Genomic DNA, 18,468 nt, shown 5'->3' with positions numbered 1-18,468 from the left:
AAAGTAAGACCACTGTGTCTTTTGGATACACAAGGCAGGCTTTTGAGGTTAGCACAAAGTTCAAATCTTGAATAAGCCAGAAGGAATGACTCTTGCTGAGGGTGAAGGAGGAGAGTGAAAAAGCTGGCTTAAAACTCAGTACTGGACTTCCTTCCTAGCCCAGTGATTAAGAATCCACTTGCCAATGGCAAGGGATGGGTTCAAATACTGGTCCAGGAAGATTTCACATGCCCTGAGGCAACGAAGCCTCTTTAACACACCTACTGAGCCTGTACTCTAGAGCCCATAAACCACAATTAGAGAGTAGCACCCGCTGGCAACTAGAGAAGACTCTAGCATCAGTGAAGACCCAGTGCAGCCAAAAATAAATAATTAATTTTTTAAAAAACCCTCAATAGTAAAAACACTAAGGTCATGACATCTGGTCCCATCACTGCATTGCTAATTGAACGGGGGAAATGTGGAAGCAGTGACAGATTTCCTCTTCTTGGGCTCTAAAATCACTGAGGATGGTGACTGCAGCCAGGAAATCAGAAGATGATTGCTTCTTGGCAGGAAAGCTATGACAACCTAGACAGCGTGTTAAAAAGCAAAGACATCACTTTATCGACAGTGGTCCCTATAGTCAAGGCTGTGGTCTTTCCAGTAGTCATTTAGGGATGTGAGAGCTGGACTATAAAGATGTCAGAGGCCAAAGAACTTTGGAACTGTGGTGCTGGAGAAGACTCCTGAGAGTCCCTTGGACCACAAGGAGATGAAACCAGTCCGTCTTAAAGGAAATCAACCCTGAATTGTCCTTGGAAAGATTGATGCTGAAGCTGAAGCTCCAATACTTTGGCCACCTGATGGGAAGAACCCACTCCCTGGAAAAGACTGTGATGCTGGGAAAGATTGAAAGCAGGAGAGGAAGACAGAGGATGAGATGGTTGGATGGCATCACCACATCAATGGACATGAGTTTGAGCAACTCCAGGAGATACTGAAGGACCGGAAAGTCTGGGCATGATGCAATCTACAAGGTTGCAAAGAGTCAGACAGGACTTAGCAACCGAACAACATGAAACAACACCAGATCCTCTATGCCAGGACTTTTTAGTAAATGGATGTTTGGAGCAAGGAGTTGGAATAGAACTTTACTCCATCCACTCCACCCATTGACCTGGTATGGTAGTACCTGCAGGAATAGTGCACCCCTCTCAGGGGAAAGAGCAAGTATGAACAACAGGCTTCTTACATCTTTTCCAGTGTTTTCCTTGTTTTGCTCTGGGTACCTGTCTCATGTGAAGGTTTCTGTTTTGTTTTATCAACGTGTGATTTTCTGTTGTCCTGTTGGGGCGGTTTACTTAGGAGTACTGTTTCTTGTGAGGGTTCTATCCATGGACCAACATTATGCAAATTTTCCTTTAAGTGTCAAAACACTGTATACGGAGCTGTCCAGATCACTTACTACTTTTGTTTCTTTTTCATACGGGATTATTTCTTCTAGCCTGTGGACAAGGCCCTGCTCCCAACACCTAACAGATCTCTGAAACAGTGTGGGTTTGCTGGAGTCCTCAGGGGAAGACCCTCAGGTCTAGGAATTTTTTAAATTCTTGGCTCCACCCAAGTGTATTTTCTCTAAAAAAAGAAACTGAAGAACAGAAAGGTTAAGAAACTTGTGAAAGTCACCCGGCTAGAAATTAGCTGAAGTGGGCTGTGAACGATATCTGATTCACAGATCTTGTTTCCTCGACAATCTTTGAAACTTCCTAGCTCCTCTCTTACATCTCCTGGACTTCTCACCCAAGGGGGAACCTGTCACTTGATTAAAGATAAGAGACCTGAAACTGGCAGGCTCTCCCCCATCCTTCATCCTTTGCCTTTGCCAGGAAAGGCGTTGATAAACAAATGGCAAGGACGAGGTGGGACAAAGTGGGGGTGAAGGAAGGGACCCAGTTTGTCAGGGCAACACCGGGGACTGGCCCAGTCCAGTATCCTTTAAATGGGATTTCCAGTCCCCATCTCCACATCCAGCCTGGAGCCCATGGAACCTTCCTCCATTAATGACCATTTTGTTTCCCTGCAGCCTCATTTCTGAGGACCTTGTCCACAAGATCACAGCCCAGGACAGAGTGCATTGGAGGATTCCTAAAGAGAACATTCAAACGTTCTTACTTTGAGGATTCATGGATGGAATGCTTGCCAGGTTGAAGGCCTCAGTGAAATGGATAAGGACCTGCCCTCATAGAGTGAACATTATAGTAAGAAATAGGGAGAGACAGACAATGACTCTAGAGGGTCATTTCAGATAGTGACATAAGCCATCGAGGAAAATAAAACAGGGAAATGTTCTGGACAGTGACTGGGGGGAGAGCTACTTTACATGGGGGAGGGGTGCTCAAGAAGGCCTCTCCAATGATGACATCAGAGGCAAGTTTAAGTGGCCAGGAGGCAAGGAAACATTCCAGAAGTAGGACAGACTAGCTAGAACCTACCGCTTCCTCCCATTGGCTCCCTGACCTGGGTCAGATTCCAGCTGCTGAGTGGAGGGTCTTCCTCAGAGCTCTCTCCCCACCAGACTAAGGGCTGAGCCCAGAAGCTGGTTCTTCTCAGCCGCAGCTCTGTAGTGCCCAGCACTGTGCCTGCCACACAGCAGGCAATCAGGGAATCCTCCATAATTCATGACTATATGATGGATTGACTAAATGTACTCAAGAGTCTCCTTGAGTGTGGGAACCAAGCACCCAGCCTTAGCCGGGAGTTTCCTGGTCTCCGGTCCCTGACACTTTGGGGGTTGGGAGGGATACCTATAAAACCCTGTACTTTCAGGCAAGGTCTGGGTAATACTGAACCCTCAGGCCTTTACTGGGGAAGAGGGATTTCTTAGAGGAGAAAAACAGAGGCCATGGGAGGGATGAGCCTGGAGAGAGAGGCCCCCCTCAAGGCCTGGTGGGCTGAACCCTGGGCTGAGAGTCATCATGAGTCTCGTCCTGACAAGTGAACTGGCTTGGAAAAGCCACCTCCCCCCTTGGAGCCTTGGTTTCCTCAGCATGTAATGAGGGGCTTAGATGATTCCAGGTCGCTTTCCCCAGGACAACTCAGGCTCTGGAGTAAAGGAGGGTACAAGATGGGTGGAGCTCTCCTAGTAAGCAGCTGAGGACATCCTTGTCTCCACTGCATCCCAACCGAGGACCTGTCTGAGTGCACAACTGAAGGGAGGAGAGGAGTCTAAAAACAGGAGGAGGAGGAGGGATGGGAGGGGAGACGAGGTCCAAGAGCGGCTTCCGCCAGGGAATCACATAGACACGAATTTCAAATTCCCGCTTTGCTTCCTCAAGAATACACTGGAGAGGGAATTCCCCAGTGGTCCAGGGTTAGAATTCTGTTCTTCCACTGTACAGGACACAGGTTACATTCCTGATTTGGGAAATAAGATGCCAAGGCCAAGAAAAGAAAGAATAAAATGGGGGAAACACAACCTAATACTTAGAATGAATGTGAAAAGAAAAACTGTGGGAAGGGGCCCCTTAGAGACCCTTTTCTCCCACCAGGGGCCCATTCGGACGCAACTCATCCAAAACCAAGTCCCAGAGCCCGGGCCAGAGCAGAAAAGGGGCAGATGCTTTCCCCTGGTGGTTCCGTCTGTCACTGCCCAAGTCTGAAGCAAAGTGGTGTGAAGTTGAACAGGTTCCTTTCTCTCCTTCTTGGGTTTTTTGTTCGTTTCTTTCTCTGGCCATGCCACCGGGCTTGTGGGATCTTAGATCCCTTAGCCGGTATTGACCCCTTGCCTTTGGCAGTGAAAGCGTGGAGTTCTAACCTCTGAACTGCCAGGGAAAACCCCTGGAGTCTCCTTTTCAGACAGGACCTTCCCTACAGTTTGAGGTTGGGAATGGAATAGCCAGCCTTTTCAAGTGGTTTTTGTGGAGGTATGATCAGATGTATGATCTCCAAGCCAGGCTTCAGCAATACGTGAACCGTGAACTTCCAAATGTTTAAGCTGGTTTTAGAAAAGGCAGAGGAATGAGAGATCAAATTGCCAACATCCACTGGATCATGGAAAAAGCGAGCGAGTTCCAGAAAAACATCTATTCCTGCTTTATTGACTATGCCAAAGCCTTTGACTGTGTGGATCACAGTCAACTGTGGAAAGTTCTGAAAGAGATGGGAATACCAGACCACCTGACCTGCCTCTTGAGAAACATGCATGCAGGTCAGGAAGCAACAGTTAGAACTGGACATGGAACAACAGACTGGTTCCAGATAGGAAAAGGAGTACATCAAGGCTGTATCTTGTCACCCTGCTTATTTAACTTGTATGCAGAGTACATCATGAGAAACGCTGGGCTGGAGGAAGCACAAGCTGGAATCAAGATTGCCGGGAGAAATATCAATAACCTCAGATATGTAGATGACACCACCCTTATGGCAGAAAGTGAAGAAGAACTAAAGAGCCTCTTGATGAAAGTGAAAGAGGAGAGTGAAAAAGTTGGCTTAAAGCTCAACATTCAGAAAACTAAGATCATGGCATCCGGTCCCATCACTTCATGGCAAATAGATGGGGAAACAGTGGCTGACTTTATTTTTCTGTGCTCCAAAATCACTGCAGATGGTGATTCCAGCCATGAAATTAAAAGACGCTTACTCCTCGGAAAGAAAGTTATGATCAACCTAGATAGCATATTGAAAACCAGAGACACTTTGTCAGCAAACGTCCGTCCAGTCAAGGCTGTGATTTCTCCAGTAGTCATTTGAGAGTTGGACTATAAAGAAAGCTGAGAGCCGAAGAATTGATGCTTTTGAACTGTGGTGTTGGAGAAGACTCTTGAGAGTCACTTGGACTGCAAGGAGATCCAACCAGTCCTGGGTGTTCATTGGAAGGACTGATGTTGAAGCTGAAACTCCAGTACTTTGGCCACCTGATGTGAAGGGCTGACTCATTTGAAAAGACCTTGATACTGGGAAAGATTGAGGGCAGGAGGAGAAGGGGACGACAGGGGATGAGATGGTTGGACGGCATCACTGACTCAATGGACAGGGCTTTGGGTGGTCTCTGGGAGTTGGTGATGGACAGGGAGGCCTGGCATGACCTCAGTCGCACGACTGAGCGACTGAACTGATACTGATACTGATCAGGTGTAAGTGAACATTTTCTGAGCAGGAAATCTGATTTCAGTGACGTTTCTTATGCTTTTACTGAAGGCCTAATAGCTGGTGCTGGGAAGGCAGAGGCGGGAGGAGGCTGGAGGGTGGAGAGGGTTATGAAGAGGCAGTTGCAGCAGGTTGTAGTGTCTTAGGAGACAGATCCACTCGGGGACAGATTCCAGCATCCATCTGCACAGGAGACTGGCACTTGGGGAGACCTTGGCCTCAGGAGGGCTGTTGGGTGATCAGCAAGAAACAGCAGCCAGAGCCCCAAGAGGGTGACAGTGACCTGGGAACAATAGCCAACAACTGCGAGGGGGGAGGAACAAGCCCACGAGAGGGAGACAGGGAGGAGTTGAGGGGCGAGAATCAGGCTCCCCCGTGCAGGGAACTCGCTGTCGGCCAGTTATCCGAGCTGAGGGACTCTTTAGAGCTTTCACAACAGGGGCCAATCCCCAGAGACCTTACATGTTTGATTTAGCTTTTTAAAAATGCGTTTACTTTCTGGCTGTTTCGGGTCTTAGTTGTGACACACAGGCTCCAGAGCACTCAGACTTACATGCCTCCATGCATGGGGGAATCTTAGTTCTGCACCAGGAATCAAACTGTGTCCCCTGCACGGGGAGGCGCATACTTAACCACTGGACCACTGAGAAATCCCTGAGTCAGCATCTTGATTTCATAGATTTCTGTCAAGTCATCCATGTTGTTTGGCCCACACAAATGGGTGCATGCTCAAATTTGGGAGCTTGTCAGAATCATCTGGAGGACTTGATAAACACAGATAAAACACAGATAAACACTGGGGCCGTCTTTCAAAATTTCTGATTCAGAAATTTGAAGACTTTGTCAGACCCAGCCTAAGCACAGTATACATTGTCTCATTGGAACCTCATCCAGTCACTCAACACATATTCATCAAAAATCAAGTACATTCAGAGCACTAGGTGCTCGGAATAGACCAGCAAACCAAAGGTTTCCCATCAAGGTGAAAGTACAGCACTAATGACTGTGTATTTGTGACTATACCTACATTCTGTGTGTCCGCGTCCATATCTACACGTGTATCTCTGCCACGTGAGCATCATGGGTGTCAAAGCCACTTGGCAGCCAACAGAAATACAAGACCAGGGAGAGCGAGATGTGAAATAGGAAGGCTCAGGGTGAGTAGGTATAGATAGTTTGCAAGATTTCAAATGGAATCATTTCTATTTTACAGGCAAGAAGTGACATTCCCCAGGGTATACTCACTTGGACATTCTGATGTACTGCGTTTCCTCATGTAGCTTCACAAGTACCCTCATCAGAGAGGCATTCTTATCATCCCCAAAGGAAGTATCAGGACACCAGTTTAAAAACCCTGAAGTTCCAGTGGTTAGCAGGATTCTAACGCAAATCCTTACTTCTTTTCACATTAGGCAAGATGCTTAGCCTCTCATCACTTCCATCTGTAACAGTGCTTTCAAGAAATATGTGAAGCACACACATAACTGGTTTTTTTTTTTTAATTTGGCCACACCGTGTGGCTTTTGGGATCCCAGGTTTCCAACCTAGGATGGAACCTGGACTCCTGCACTGAAAGCGCTGAGGCCTAACCACTGAACCACCAGGGAATTCCCTCCTGCAGGTAAATGCAAACATTCTTAGGCATATTAAAAAAATAAAGAGAAGTGGGGGAAATTAAGTTTAATATGTTCTTTAACTCAGCTTATCTCAAAATTCTCCAGTGGTCACTGATTAGAGCTCTATCCTTTCAATGACAAGGCAGGGAGGTTTCCATCCCATCCCTCCTCAGGGTTCTTGCAAACCCTGGGGCACACCCCCCGCCACACACACACACACAAACAGATCTCTAAAACATCATTGCAATATGTAATTAATATTAACATTACAGAGATATGTTACAATTTTTAATACTAAGTCTTTGAAATCCCCATGTGTTTTTTCCCCTTTCAGTACGTCTGAATTGGGAGAAACCACTAGCCCACAGTTCCCTGGCTGCATGTGGCTCGTGGCTGTGACAACTCAGATCAACAGAATATTTCCTGTTGTTTAGTCGCTAAGGAGTGTCCAACTGTTTGGGACCTTGTGACCCGCCAGATTCCTGCGTCCATGGGATTTCCTAGGCAAGAATACAGTCGTGGGTTTCCATTTCCTCCTCTAGGGGATCTTCCGAAACAGGATTCCTGTCTTGCAGGCTGATTCTTGACAATCTGAGCCACCAGCAAGACCCACAGCTGAGGAGGAGGGGTAGGGAAACGAGGTCCTTGGCGGAGAGACCTTTCGGTAGGAAGCCCGGGATCGGTTTGGTTCGTAGAAGCACCGAAGGACAGGGCGCTGGAATTGGAGTGAACCCCTTCCGCAGCCCGGCCTCGCCCTCCGCATCCATACGCCCCCTCCCTTCCCCACTGTGGGCCATTCGCCTTCCGCCTGGCAGCGAAGCCCCCTCCACACACGCGACCCTACGAAGCCCCTCTCTCCGCAGGCGGAGGCCTGTGTAACACACTGCAGTCCGGGCATTTCTAGCGAGTGAGTCTTGCGACCTTGTCTTCGGCAAAACTCTCGGCCAACAGCTCATCGCACGGGTCTCTCTCACCGGCCACACCTCACCCCCTCCGGTCGGGTCTCTCCTCTCCACTAGCACCAAGGAAGGAGGAGAAGGGGAGGGCAGAGGATGAGATGGCTGGATGGCATCACTGACTCGACGGACGTGAGTCTGAGTGAACTTCGGAGGTTGGTATTGGACAGGGAGGCCTGGCGTGCTGTGATTCATGGGGTCGCAAAGAGTCGGACACGCTGAGCGACTGAACTGAACTGAACTGAGCACCAAGGAAGAGCTCCCTTGCCGCCGCCCCGAGGCCGTCCCCAGGGCTCTGCGGTCCCTCCGGAGCCACGCCTTCTCGGCGACAGAGGGCGGGGCATGCAGATTCGAGACGGCTCTTCGGCTCGAGAACCACAAAGCCAGGGCAGATGCGGGATTTCTCTTTTACAATGTGGAGAACACAACTTCTGCTCGAGAGTCTGGTGTAGTGCCGCCAGAGTACTATCAACGAGGCAAAGGAAGGGAGACCTGGAGTGAGCGGGGACCCGGTCACACTGAGTGCAACATGCACGACAGCAGGACGGTGACAGCGACGGGCGGTGACCCGGTATCGCTTCTCGGCCTTTTGGCTAAGATCAAGTGTAGTATCTGTTCTTATCAGTTTAATATCTGATACGTCCTCTATCCGAGGACAATATATTAAATGGATTTTTGGAGCAGGGAGTTGGAATAGGAGCTTGCTCCGTCCACTCCACGCATCGACCTGGTATTGCAGTACCTCCAGGAACGGTGCACCCCCTTGGGGACACTTATGGAAGTACCCAAAGGCAGAACTGGCTCTTTGCTGGAATCAACCGGGTCTGGAACTTGGTCTCTTGTTTTTCTACAGTTTGGCAGGTGTAGTTTGAGGCATTTGCTTAAGCCTCTGTTGTCCTGACGATCACCCCTTTTTCTGCCTTACAGTCTTGGGGAAGTGGTTTTCCTGCTCTCATTTCTGACTTTATACTTTACAAAAGGAGCTGGTGTCCAGGCTCCTACTTGATATCCCCAGTCTCTCCTGATGCCATTTTCAGCATAAAACCAGAATACTAGCTTGAAACATCTGTTTCTATGCCCCCTCGCCTATTGAGATCTCTATAATTACTTCTGTGTTTTGTTTTCTGTCTTCAAGAAGTTCCTGCTCAGAAACACCAAATTCCACCTGGAATCGAGGTTAAAATGACGGGCTTTCCACTCAGTGTGTCGGTTGTACCGGGATTTCGTTTATCCAGGTGACTGACTGACAAGGAGAGGTCAGTGCCACTGACAGAGTTGTATTATTCCTTAGAGTTCTGAAGAGAAGAGGGCCTAAAGTAAGACCACTGTGTCTTTTGGATACACAAGGCAGGCTTTTGAGGTTAGCACAAGTTCAAATCATGAATAAGCCAGAAGGAATGACTCTTGCTGAGGGTGAAGGAGGAGAGTGAAAAAGCGGGCTTAAAACTCAGTACTGGACTTCATTCCTAGCCCAGTGATTAAGAATCCGCTTGCCAATATAGGGGATTGGTTCAATTCCTGGTCCAGGAAGATTCCACATGCCCTGGGGCAACTAAACCCCTTGGACACAACTACTGAGCCTGTACTCCACAGCCCATAAACCACTATTAGAGAGTAGCACCCGCTGGCAACTAGAGAAGACTCTAGCATCAATGAAGACCCAGTGCAGCCAAAAATAAATAATTAATTAAAAAAAAAAAACACCTCAGTAGTAAAAACACTAAGGTCATGACATCTGGTTCCATCACTGCATTGCTAATTGAACGGGGGAAATGTGGAAGCAGTGACAGATTTCCTCTTCTTGGGCTCTAAAATCACTGAGGATGGTGACTGCAGCCAGGAAATCAGAAGATGATTGCTTCTTGGCAGGAAAGCTATGACAACCTAGACAGCGTGTTAAAAAGCAAAGACATCACTTTATCGACAGTGGTCCCTATAGTCAAGGCTGTGGTCTTTCCAGTAGTCATTTAGGGATGTGAGAGCTGGACTATAAAGATGTCAGAGGCCAAAGAACTTTGGAACTGTGGTGCTGGAGAAGACTCCTGAGAGTCCCTTGGACCACAAGGAGATGAAACCAGTCCGTCTTAAAGGAAATCAACCCTGAATTGTCCTTGGAAAGATTGATGCTGAAGCTGAAGCTCCGATACTTTGGCCACCTGGTGGGAAGAACCCACTCCCTGGAAAAGACTGTGATGCTGGGAAAGATTGAAGGCAGGAGAAGGAAGACAGAGGATGAGATGGTTGGATGGCATCACCACATCAATGGACATGAGTTTGAGCAACTCCAGGAGATACCGAAGCACCGGGAAGTCTGGGCATGATGCAATCCACGGGGTCACAAAGAGTCAGACAGGACTTAGCAACCAAACAACACCACATCCTCTATGCCAGGACATGTTAGTAAATGGATGTTTGGAGCAGGGAGTTGGAATAGAACCTTACTCCGTCCACTCCACCCATTGACCTGGTATGGTAGTACCTGCAGGAATAGTGCCCCCCTCTCAGGGAAAAGAGCAAGTATGAACAACAGGCTTCTTACATCTTTTCCAGTGTTTTCCTTGTTTTGCTCTGGGTACCTGTCTCATGTGAAGGTTTCTGTTTTGTTTTATCAACGTGTGATTTTCTGTTGTCCTGTTGGGGCGGTTTACTTAGGAGTACTGTTTCTTGTGAGGGTTCTATCCATGGACCAACATTATGCAAATTTTCCTTTAACTTTCAAACCACTGAAATACGGAGCTGTCCAGATCCTTTAGTATAGTTTTGTTTCTTTTTCATATGGGATTATTTCTTCTATCCTGTGGACAAGGCCCTGCTCCCAACACCTAACAGATCTCTGAAACAGTGTGGGTTTGCTGGAGTCCCCAGGGGAAGACTCTCAGCTCTAGGAATTTTTAAAATTCTCGGCTCCACCCAAGTGTATTTTCCCTAAAAGAAGAAACTGAAGAACAGAAAGGTTAAGAAACTTGTGAAAGTCACCCAGCTAGAAATTAGCTGAAGTGGACTGTGACCACGTCTTCACAGGTATTGATTCCTTCACAATCTTTGAAACTTCCTAGCTCCTGTCTTCTGGAGAAGGCAATGGCACCCCACTCCAGTACTCTTGCCTGGAAAATCCCATGGGCGGAGGAGCCTGGAGGGCTCCAATCCATGGGGTTGCGAAGAGTTGGACACGACTGAGCGACTTCACTTTCACTTTTCACTTTCATGCATTGGAGAAGGAAACGGCAACCCACTCCAGTGTTCTTGCGTGGAGAACCCCAGGGACGGGGGAGCCTGGTGGGCTGCCGTCTATGGGGTCGCACAGAGTCGGACATGACTGAAGTGACTTAGCAGCAGCTCCTCTCTTCGGAGAAGGCGATGGCACCCCCACTCCAGTACTCTTGCCTGGAAAATCCCATGGACGGAGGAGCCTGGTAGCCTGAAGTCCATGGGGTTGCTAAGAGTCAGACATGAATGAGCAACTTCACTTTCACTTTTCACTGTCATGGGTTGGAGAAGGAAATGGTAACCCACTCCAGTGTTCTTGCCTGGAGAATCCCAGGGACGAGGGAGCCTGGTGGGCTGCTGTCTGTGGGGTCGCGCAGAGTTGGACAGGACTGAAGCGACGCAGCAGCAGCAGCAGCAGCAGCTCCTCTCTTACATCTCCTGGGCCTCTCACCCAAGAGGGAACCTGTCACTTGATTAAAGATAAGAGACCTGAAACTGGCAGTCTCTCCCCCATCCTTCATCCTTTGCCTTTGCCAGGAAAGGCGTTGATAAACAAATGGCAAGGACGAGGTGGGACAAAGTGGGGGTGAAGGAAGGGACCCAGTTTGTCAGGGCAACACCGGGGACTGGCCCAGTCCAGTATCCTTTAAATGGGAATTCCAGTCCCCATCTCCACATCCAGCCTGGAGCCCATGGAACCTTCCTCCATTAATGACCATTTTGTTTCCTGGCAGCCTCATTTCTTTTTTTTTTTTTTTTTTAAATTTTATTTTATTTTTAAACTTTACAATATTGTATTAGTTTTGCCAAACATCAAAATGAATCCACCACAGGTATACCCGTGCTCCCCATCCTGAACCCTCCTCCCTCCTCCCTCCCCATACCCTCCCTCTGGGTCGTCCCAGTGCACCAGCCCCAAGCATCCAGTATCGTGCATCGAACCTGGACTGGCGACTCGTTTCATACATGATATTATACATGTTTCAATGCCATTCTCCCAAATCTCCCCACCCTCTCCCTCTCCCACAGAGTCCATAAGACTGATCTATACATCAGTGTCTCTTTTGCTGTCTCGTACACAAGGTTATTGTTACCATCTTTCTAAATTCCATATATATGCGTTAGTATACTGTATTGGTGCTTTTCTTTCTGGCTTACTTCACTCTGTATAATAGGTTCCAGTTTCATCCACCTCATTAGAACTGATTCAAATGTATTCTTTTTAATGGCTGAGTAATACTCCATTGTGTATATGTACCACAGCTTTCTTATCCATTCATCTGCTGATGGGCATCTAGGTTGCTTCCATGTCCTAAACATATGGAACGCTTCACGAATTTGCGTGTCATCCTTGCGCAGGGGCCATGCTAATCTTCTCTGTATCCTTCCAATTTTAGTATATGTGCTGCTGAAGCAAGCACTGGCAGCCTCATTTCTGCAGCCCTTGTCCACAAGATCACAGCCCAGGACAGAGTGCACTGGAGGATTTCCTAGAGAGAACATTCAAACATTCTTACTTTGAGCATTCATGGATGGAGTGCCTGCCAGGTTGAAAGCCTCAGTGAAATGGATCAGGACCTGCCCTCATAGAGTGAACATTATACTGAGAAGTAGGGAGAGGCAGACAGTGACTCAAGAGGGTCATTTCAGATAGTGACACAAGCCATTGAGGAAAATAAAACAGGGGAATGTTCTGGACAGTGACTGGGGGGAGAACTACTTTACATGGAGGAGGGGGTGCTCAGGAAGGCCTCTACAATGGTGACATCAGAGGCAAGTTTAAGTGGCCAGGAGGCAAGGTAGCATTCCAGACAGAAGGACAGACTCGCTGGGACCTACCTACTTCCTTCCATTGGCCCCCTGACCTGGGTCAGATTCTAGCTGCTGAGTGGAGGGTCTTCCTCAGAGCTCTCTCCCCACCAGACTAAGTGCTGAGTCCAGAAGCTGGTTCTTCTCAGCCACAGCTCCGCAGTGCCCAGCACTGTGCCTGCCACACAGCAGGCAATCAGGAAATCCTCCATGATTCATGACTACATGGTGGATTGACTAAATATACTCAAGGGTTTCCTTGAGTGTGGGAACCAAGCACCCAGCCTTAGCCAGGAGTTTCCTGGTCTGCGGTCCCTGACACCTTGGGGGTTTGGAGGGATACCTAAAAACCCGGTACTTCCAGGCAAGGTCTGGGTACTACTGAACCCTCAGACCTTTACTGGGGAAGAGGGATTTCTTAGAGGAGAAAAACAGAGGCCATGAAGGGATGACCCTGGAGAGAGAGGCCCCCCTCAAGGCCTGGTGGGCTGAACCCTGGGCTGAGAGTCATCATGAGTCTTGTCCTGACAAGTGAACTGGCTTGGAAAAGCCACCTCCCCCCTTGGAGCCTTGGTTTCCTCAGTATGTAATGTGGGGCTTAGATGATTCCAGGTCGCTTTCCCCAGGACAACCCAGGCTCTGGAGTAGGGGAGGGTACAGGATGGGTGAGGCTCACCTAGGAAGCAGCTGAGGACATCCTTGTCTCCGCTGCATCCCAACCAAGGACCTGCTGAGTGCACAACTGAAGGGAGGAGAGGAGTCTGCAGGAGGAGGGACGGGAGGGGAGACGAGATCCAAGATCGGCTTCCGCCAGGGAATGACAAAGACATGAATTTCAAATTCCCTCTTTGCTTCCTCAAGAATACACTGGAGAGGGAGTTCCCCCGTGGTCCAGGCTTAGAATTCTGTTCTTCCACTGTACAGGACACAGGTTACATCCCTGGTTTGGGAAATAAGATGCCAAGGCCAAGAAAAGAAGGAATAAAATGGGGAAAACACAGCCTACTACTTAGAATGAATGTGAAAGAAAAACTGAGGGGAAGGGGCCCATAAACACCCTTTTCGCCAGCCAGGGGCCCATTCAGAGGCAACTCCTCCAAAACCAAGTCCCAGAGCCCAGGAGGGCGGAAAAGGAGCAGATGCTGCCCCCTGGTGGATGAGTCTCTCACTGCCTAATTCTGAAGCAAAGTGGTGTGGTGTTGGACAGGTTCCTTCCCCTTCTTCTGAGGTTTTTTGTTTGTTTCTTTTTCTGGCCATGCCACCCAGCTTGTGGGATGTTAGATCCCCTACCGGGTACCTTTGGCAGTGAAAGCATGGAGTCCTAACCACTGAACTTCCAGGGAATTCCCCTGGAGTCTCCTTTTCAGACCAGACGTTCACTACGGTTTGAGGTTGGGAATGGAAAAACCACCCCTCTCGAGTGTTTTTTGGAGAGGTGAGATGAGATGTAAATGAACATTTTCTGAGCAGGAAATTTGATTTCAGTGACATTTCTTATGCTTTTCCTGAGGGCCTAATAGCTGGTGCCGGGAAGGCAGAGGCGGGAGGAGGCTGGAGGATGGAGAAGGTTGTGAAGAGGCAGTTGAAGCAGGTTGTGGCCTCTTAGGAGACAGATCCACCCGGGGACAGATTCCAGCATCCATCTTCACAGGACAGTGGCACCTGGGGAGACCTTGGCATCAAGAGGGGCACTGGGTGATCAGGAAGGAACAGCAGTCAGAGCCCCAAGAGGGTGACAGGGCCATGGGAGCAACCGCCAACAACTGCGAGCGGGGAGGAACAAGCCCACCAGAGAGAGACAGAGGTGAGTTGAGGGGAGAGAGCCAGACCCACGCTGTGCAGGGAACTCGCTGTCGGCCAGTTATCCGAGCTGAGGGACTCTTTAGAGCTTTCGCAACAGGGGCCAATCCCCAGAGATCTTACATGTTTGATTCAGCTTTTTAAACGTGTATTTACTCTCTGGCTGTTTTGGGTCTTAGTTGTGACATACGGGCTCCAGAGCCCTCAGAGCAAATATGTTGCCTTAGTTGCCTCGATGCGTGGGGGAATCTCAGTTTTAGACCGGGAATCAATCTGTGTCCCCTGCACGGGGAGGCGGATACTTAACCACTGGACCACCGAGAAGTCCCTGATTCGGCTTCTTGATTTCATAGATTTCTGTCAAGTCACCCATGTTGTCTGACCCACACGAATGGTTGCATGCTCAAATTTGGGAGTTTGTCAGAATCATCTGGAGGACTTGATAAACACAGAGCTGGGGCCTCCTTTCAAAATTTCTGATTCAGAAACTTGAAGACTTTGTCAGACCCAGCCTAAGCACGGTATACATTGTCTCATTGGACCCTCATCCTGTCACTCAACACATCAATTGATTCATCACAAATCAAGTATATTCAGAGCACTACCATAGGTGCTGAGAATAGACCAGCGAAGAAAAGGATTCCCATCAAGGTGAAAGGCAATACAGCACTAATGACTGTATATTTGTGACTATACCTACATTCTGTGTGTCCGCGTCCATATCTACACGTGTATCTATGCCACGTGAGCATCATGGGTGTCAAAGCCACTTGGCAGCCAGCAGAAATACAAGACCAGGGAGAGTGGGATGTGAAACAGGAGGCTCAGGGTGAGTAGGTGTAGATAGTTTGCAAGACTTCAAATGGAATCATTTCTATTGTACAGGCAAGAAGTGACTTTCCCCAGGATATACTCATTAAGACATTCCAATGTGCTGCATTTCCTCGTGTAGCTTCACAAGTACCCTCATCAGAGAGGCATTCTTATCATTCACAATTAAAATAGCAGGACTCCTGGTTTGAAACTCCTGAGGCCCCAGTGGTTAGCAGGATGCTTGAATGCAAATCCTAACTTCTTTCACATTAGGCAAGATGCTTAGCCTCTCAGCACTTCCATCTGTAACAGTGCTTTCAAGAAATATGTGAGGCACACACATAACTGGTTTGTTTTTTTTGTTGTTTTTTTTTTAATTTGGCCACACTGTGTGACTTTTGGGATCCCAGTTCTCCAACCAAGGATGGAATGCAGTCTCCCACACTGAAAGCGCTCAGGCATAACCACTGAACCACCAGGGTATTCCCTCCTGCCGGTAAATGCAAATATTCTTAGGCATATAAAAAAATAAGAGAAGTGAGTGAAATTAAGTTTAACATGCTCTTTAACTCAAGATATCTCAGACATTCTCTGGTGGTCCGTGGTTAGAGCTCCATGCTTTCAATGACGAGGCAGGGAAGTTTCCACCCCATCCCTCCTCAGGGTTCTTGCAAACCCTCGGGCACACACCCTCCCCTCCCCGCCTACAAACCAGATACCACAAAATATTTCAATATGTAGTTAATATCAGCATTACAGAGATATGTTACGATTTTTAATACTAAGTCTTTGAAATCCCATGTGTGTTTCCCACTTGAAAGTGGAAACCTTTGAATTCTTGGTACCTCTGGATTCAGTGGTACCTCTGAATTCGGAGGAACCACCTGCCCAGCGTTCCCTGGCTGCATGTGGCTCGTGGCTGTGACAACTCAGATCAACAGAATGTTTCTTTTTGTTTTCAGTCTCTAAGTAGCATCCGACTCTTCGGGATCCTGTGACCCGCCAGGATCCCCTGTCCACTGGATTTCCTAGGCAAAAATACCGGAATGGGTTGCAATTTCCTCCTCCAGGGGATCTTCCGACCCAGGAGTCTGAACCCAGGTTTCCTGTCTTGCAGGCGGATTCTTGACAACCTGAGCCACCAGCGAGCCCCACAGCTGAGGACGAGGAGCAGGGAAAGGAGGTCCTAGGCGGAGGGAGCTTTCGGTAGGAGGCCCGGGATCGGTTTGGTTCGTAGAAGCACCGAAAGCCAAGGGCGCTGGAGTTGGAGTGAACCCCTCCCGCGGCCCGGCCCCGCCCTCCGCATCCACCCGCCCCCTCCCTTCCCCTCTGTGGGCCATCCGCCTTCCGCCTGGCCGGGAAGCCCCCTCCACACACCCGACCCTACGGAGCCCCTCTCTCCGCAGGCGGAGGCCTGTGTACCACACTGCAGTCCGGGCGTTTCTGGCGAGTGAGTCTTGCGACCTTGTCTTCAGGAAAACTCTCGGCCAACAGCTCGTCGCACGGGTCCCTCTCGCCGGCCACCCCGCACCCCCTCCGGTCGGGTCTCTCCTCTCCACTAGCACCAAGGAGGAGCTTCCCTGCCGCCGCCCCGAGGCCGTCCCCAGGGCGCTGCGGTCCCGCCGGAGCCGCGCCGTCTCGGCGACAGAGGGCGGGGCATGCAGATTTGAGACGGCTCTTCCGCCCGAGAACCACAAAGCCAGGGCAGATGCGGGGTTTCTCTTTTACAATGTGGAGAACACAACTTCTGCTCGAGAGTCTGGTGTAATGCCGCCAGAGCACTGTCAACGAGGCAAAGGAAGGGAGACCTGGAGTGAGCGGGGACCCGGGTCACTCTGAGTGCAACATGCACGACAGCAGGACGGTGACCGCGACGGGCGGTGACCCGGTATCGCTTCTCGGCCTTTTGGCTAAGATCAAGTGTAGTATCTGTTCTTATCAGTTTAATATCTGATACGTCCTCTATCCGAGGACAATATATTAAATGGATTTTTGGAGCAAGGAGTTGGAATAGGAGCTTGCTCCGTCCACTCCACGCATCGACCTGGTATTGCAGTACCTCCAGGAACGGTGCACCCCCTCGGGGACCCTTATTGATGTACCCAAAGGTAGAAACCGGCCCTTTCTTGTAAAGGATTTGGCTATCGCAGGAAGTGTTTCAGGTTTGTCTACATGCTTTGCAAGCGATCCTGACAATCTGTGAGAGCAGCGTAAGTGAGTACGTTCAATGAGGGTAAAGCGCCAAAACTGTGGCTTAAACCTCGCTTGCTGTATCCACTTCTTTAAGAGGGTCTCTGTTTCATAACCTCGTTAAGTGCAGGTCCTTCTACCCTGCCTTCAGACTCAGGAATGAGATCTTCTGTCTCTACCCACCTGCCTTCTCTTGATATCTCTTAAGATTATTCCTGTATTCATGCTTTCTGACTTCAGGCAGTTCCCGCTTAAAGGCACCGAGATCCACTTGGAGTCTAGGTTAAAATGATGGGCTTTAAACTCAGTCTGTGTGTTGGTTGTATTGGGATTTCATTTATACAGGTGGACTGACTGACCGAGGCCAGTGCCACTGAAGAAGTTGTATTATTACTTGGAGTTATTATTACTTAGAAGAGAAGAGGGCCTAAAGTAAGAGCCACTGTGTCTTTTGGATACACAAGGCAGGCTGTTCGGGTCAGCACAAAGTTCAAATCACGTGTAAACCAGAACGACTTCCCCATATTGTCTTCTTTTGTCCTTTCCCATTGACTCTGGCATGCGACCAAGATCTAGGTGCTGGGCGCTGATCTAAGTGCACCGGATAGTGTGGTGGGAAGAGCAGCTGCTGTGGGAATCTGCCCAGGCACCAGGGGACAATTGCACTCATCTCTCGTGCTCGTAAGGTTATGCTCAAAAATCCTCCAAGCTAGGCTTCAGGAGTCCGTGAACTGAGAACTTCCAGATGTTTAAGCTGAGTTTAGAAAATGCAGAGGAACCAGAGATCAAATCGCCAACATTCGCTGGATCCTAGAGAAAGCAAGGGAAACCCAGAAATACCTCTACCTCTGTTTCATTGAGTCGGCTCAAGCCTTTGACTGTGTGGGTCATAACAAACTGGAAAACTCTCAAAGAGATGGGAATACCAGACCATCTTACCTGTCTCCTGA

At 48.9% G+C, this 18,468-nt stretch overlaps 3 non-coding genes across 3 annotated transcripts; 2 read left to right on the top strand and 1 right to left on the bottom strand.

Annotated features, from left to right (window-relative positions):
• Positions 1–8,272: 8,272 nt before the first annotated feature.
• Positions 8,273–8,463, top strand: LOC112584174. Its single transcript, XR_003108514.1, has one exon. It is a non-coding gene; the product is annotated as a U2 spliceosomal RNA (small nuclear RNA).
• A 3,757-nt stretch (positions 8,464–12,220) lies between these two features.
• Positions 12,221–12,327, bottom strand: LOC112584041. Its single transcript, XR_003108400.1, has one exon. It is a non-coding gene; the product is annotated as a U6 spliceosomal RNA (small nuclear RNA).
• A 4,891-nt stretch (positions 12,328–17,218) lies between these two features.
• LOC112584179 lies at positions 17,219–17,409 on the top strand. Its single transcript, XR_003108519.2, has one exon. It is a non-coding gene; the product is annotated as a U2 spliceosomal RNA (small nuclear RNA).
• The last annotated feature ends 1,059 nt before the right edge of the window (positions 17,410–18,468 follow it).

This window comes from Bubalus bubalis, chromosome 3 (assembly GCF_019923935.1).
Source record: "Bubalus bubalis isolate 160015118507 breed Murrah chromosome 3, NDDB_SH_1, whole genome shotgun sequence".
Taxonomy (NCBI): Eukaryota; Metazoa; Chordata; class Mammalia; order Artiodactyla; family Bovidae; genus Bubalus; species Bubalus bubalis.
The sequence above is the reverse complement of the archived record's forward strand: the minus strand, read 5'-3'. Positions and strand labels throughout refer to the sequence as shown.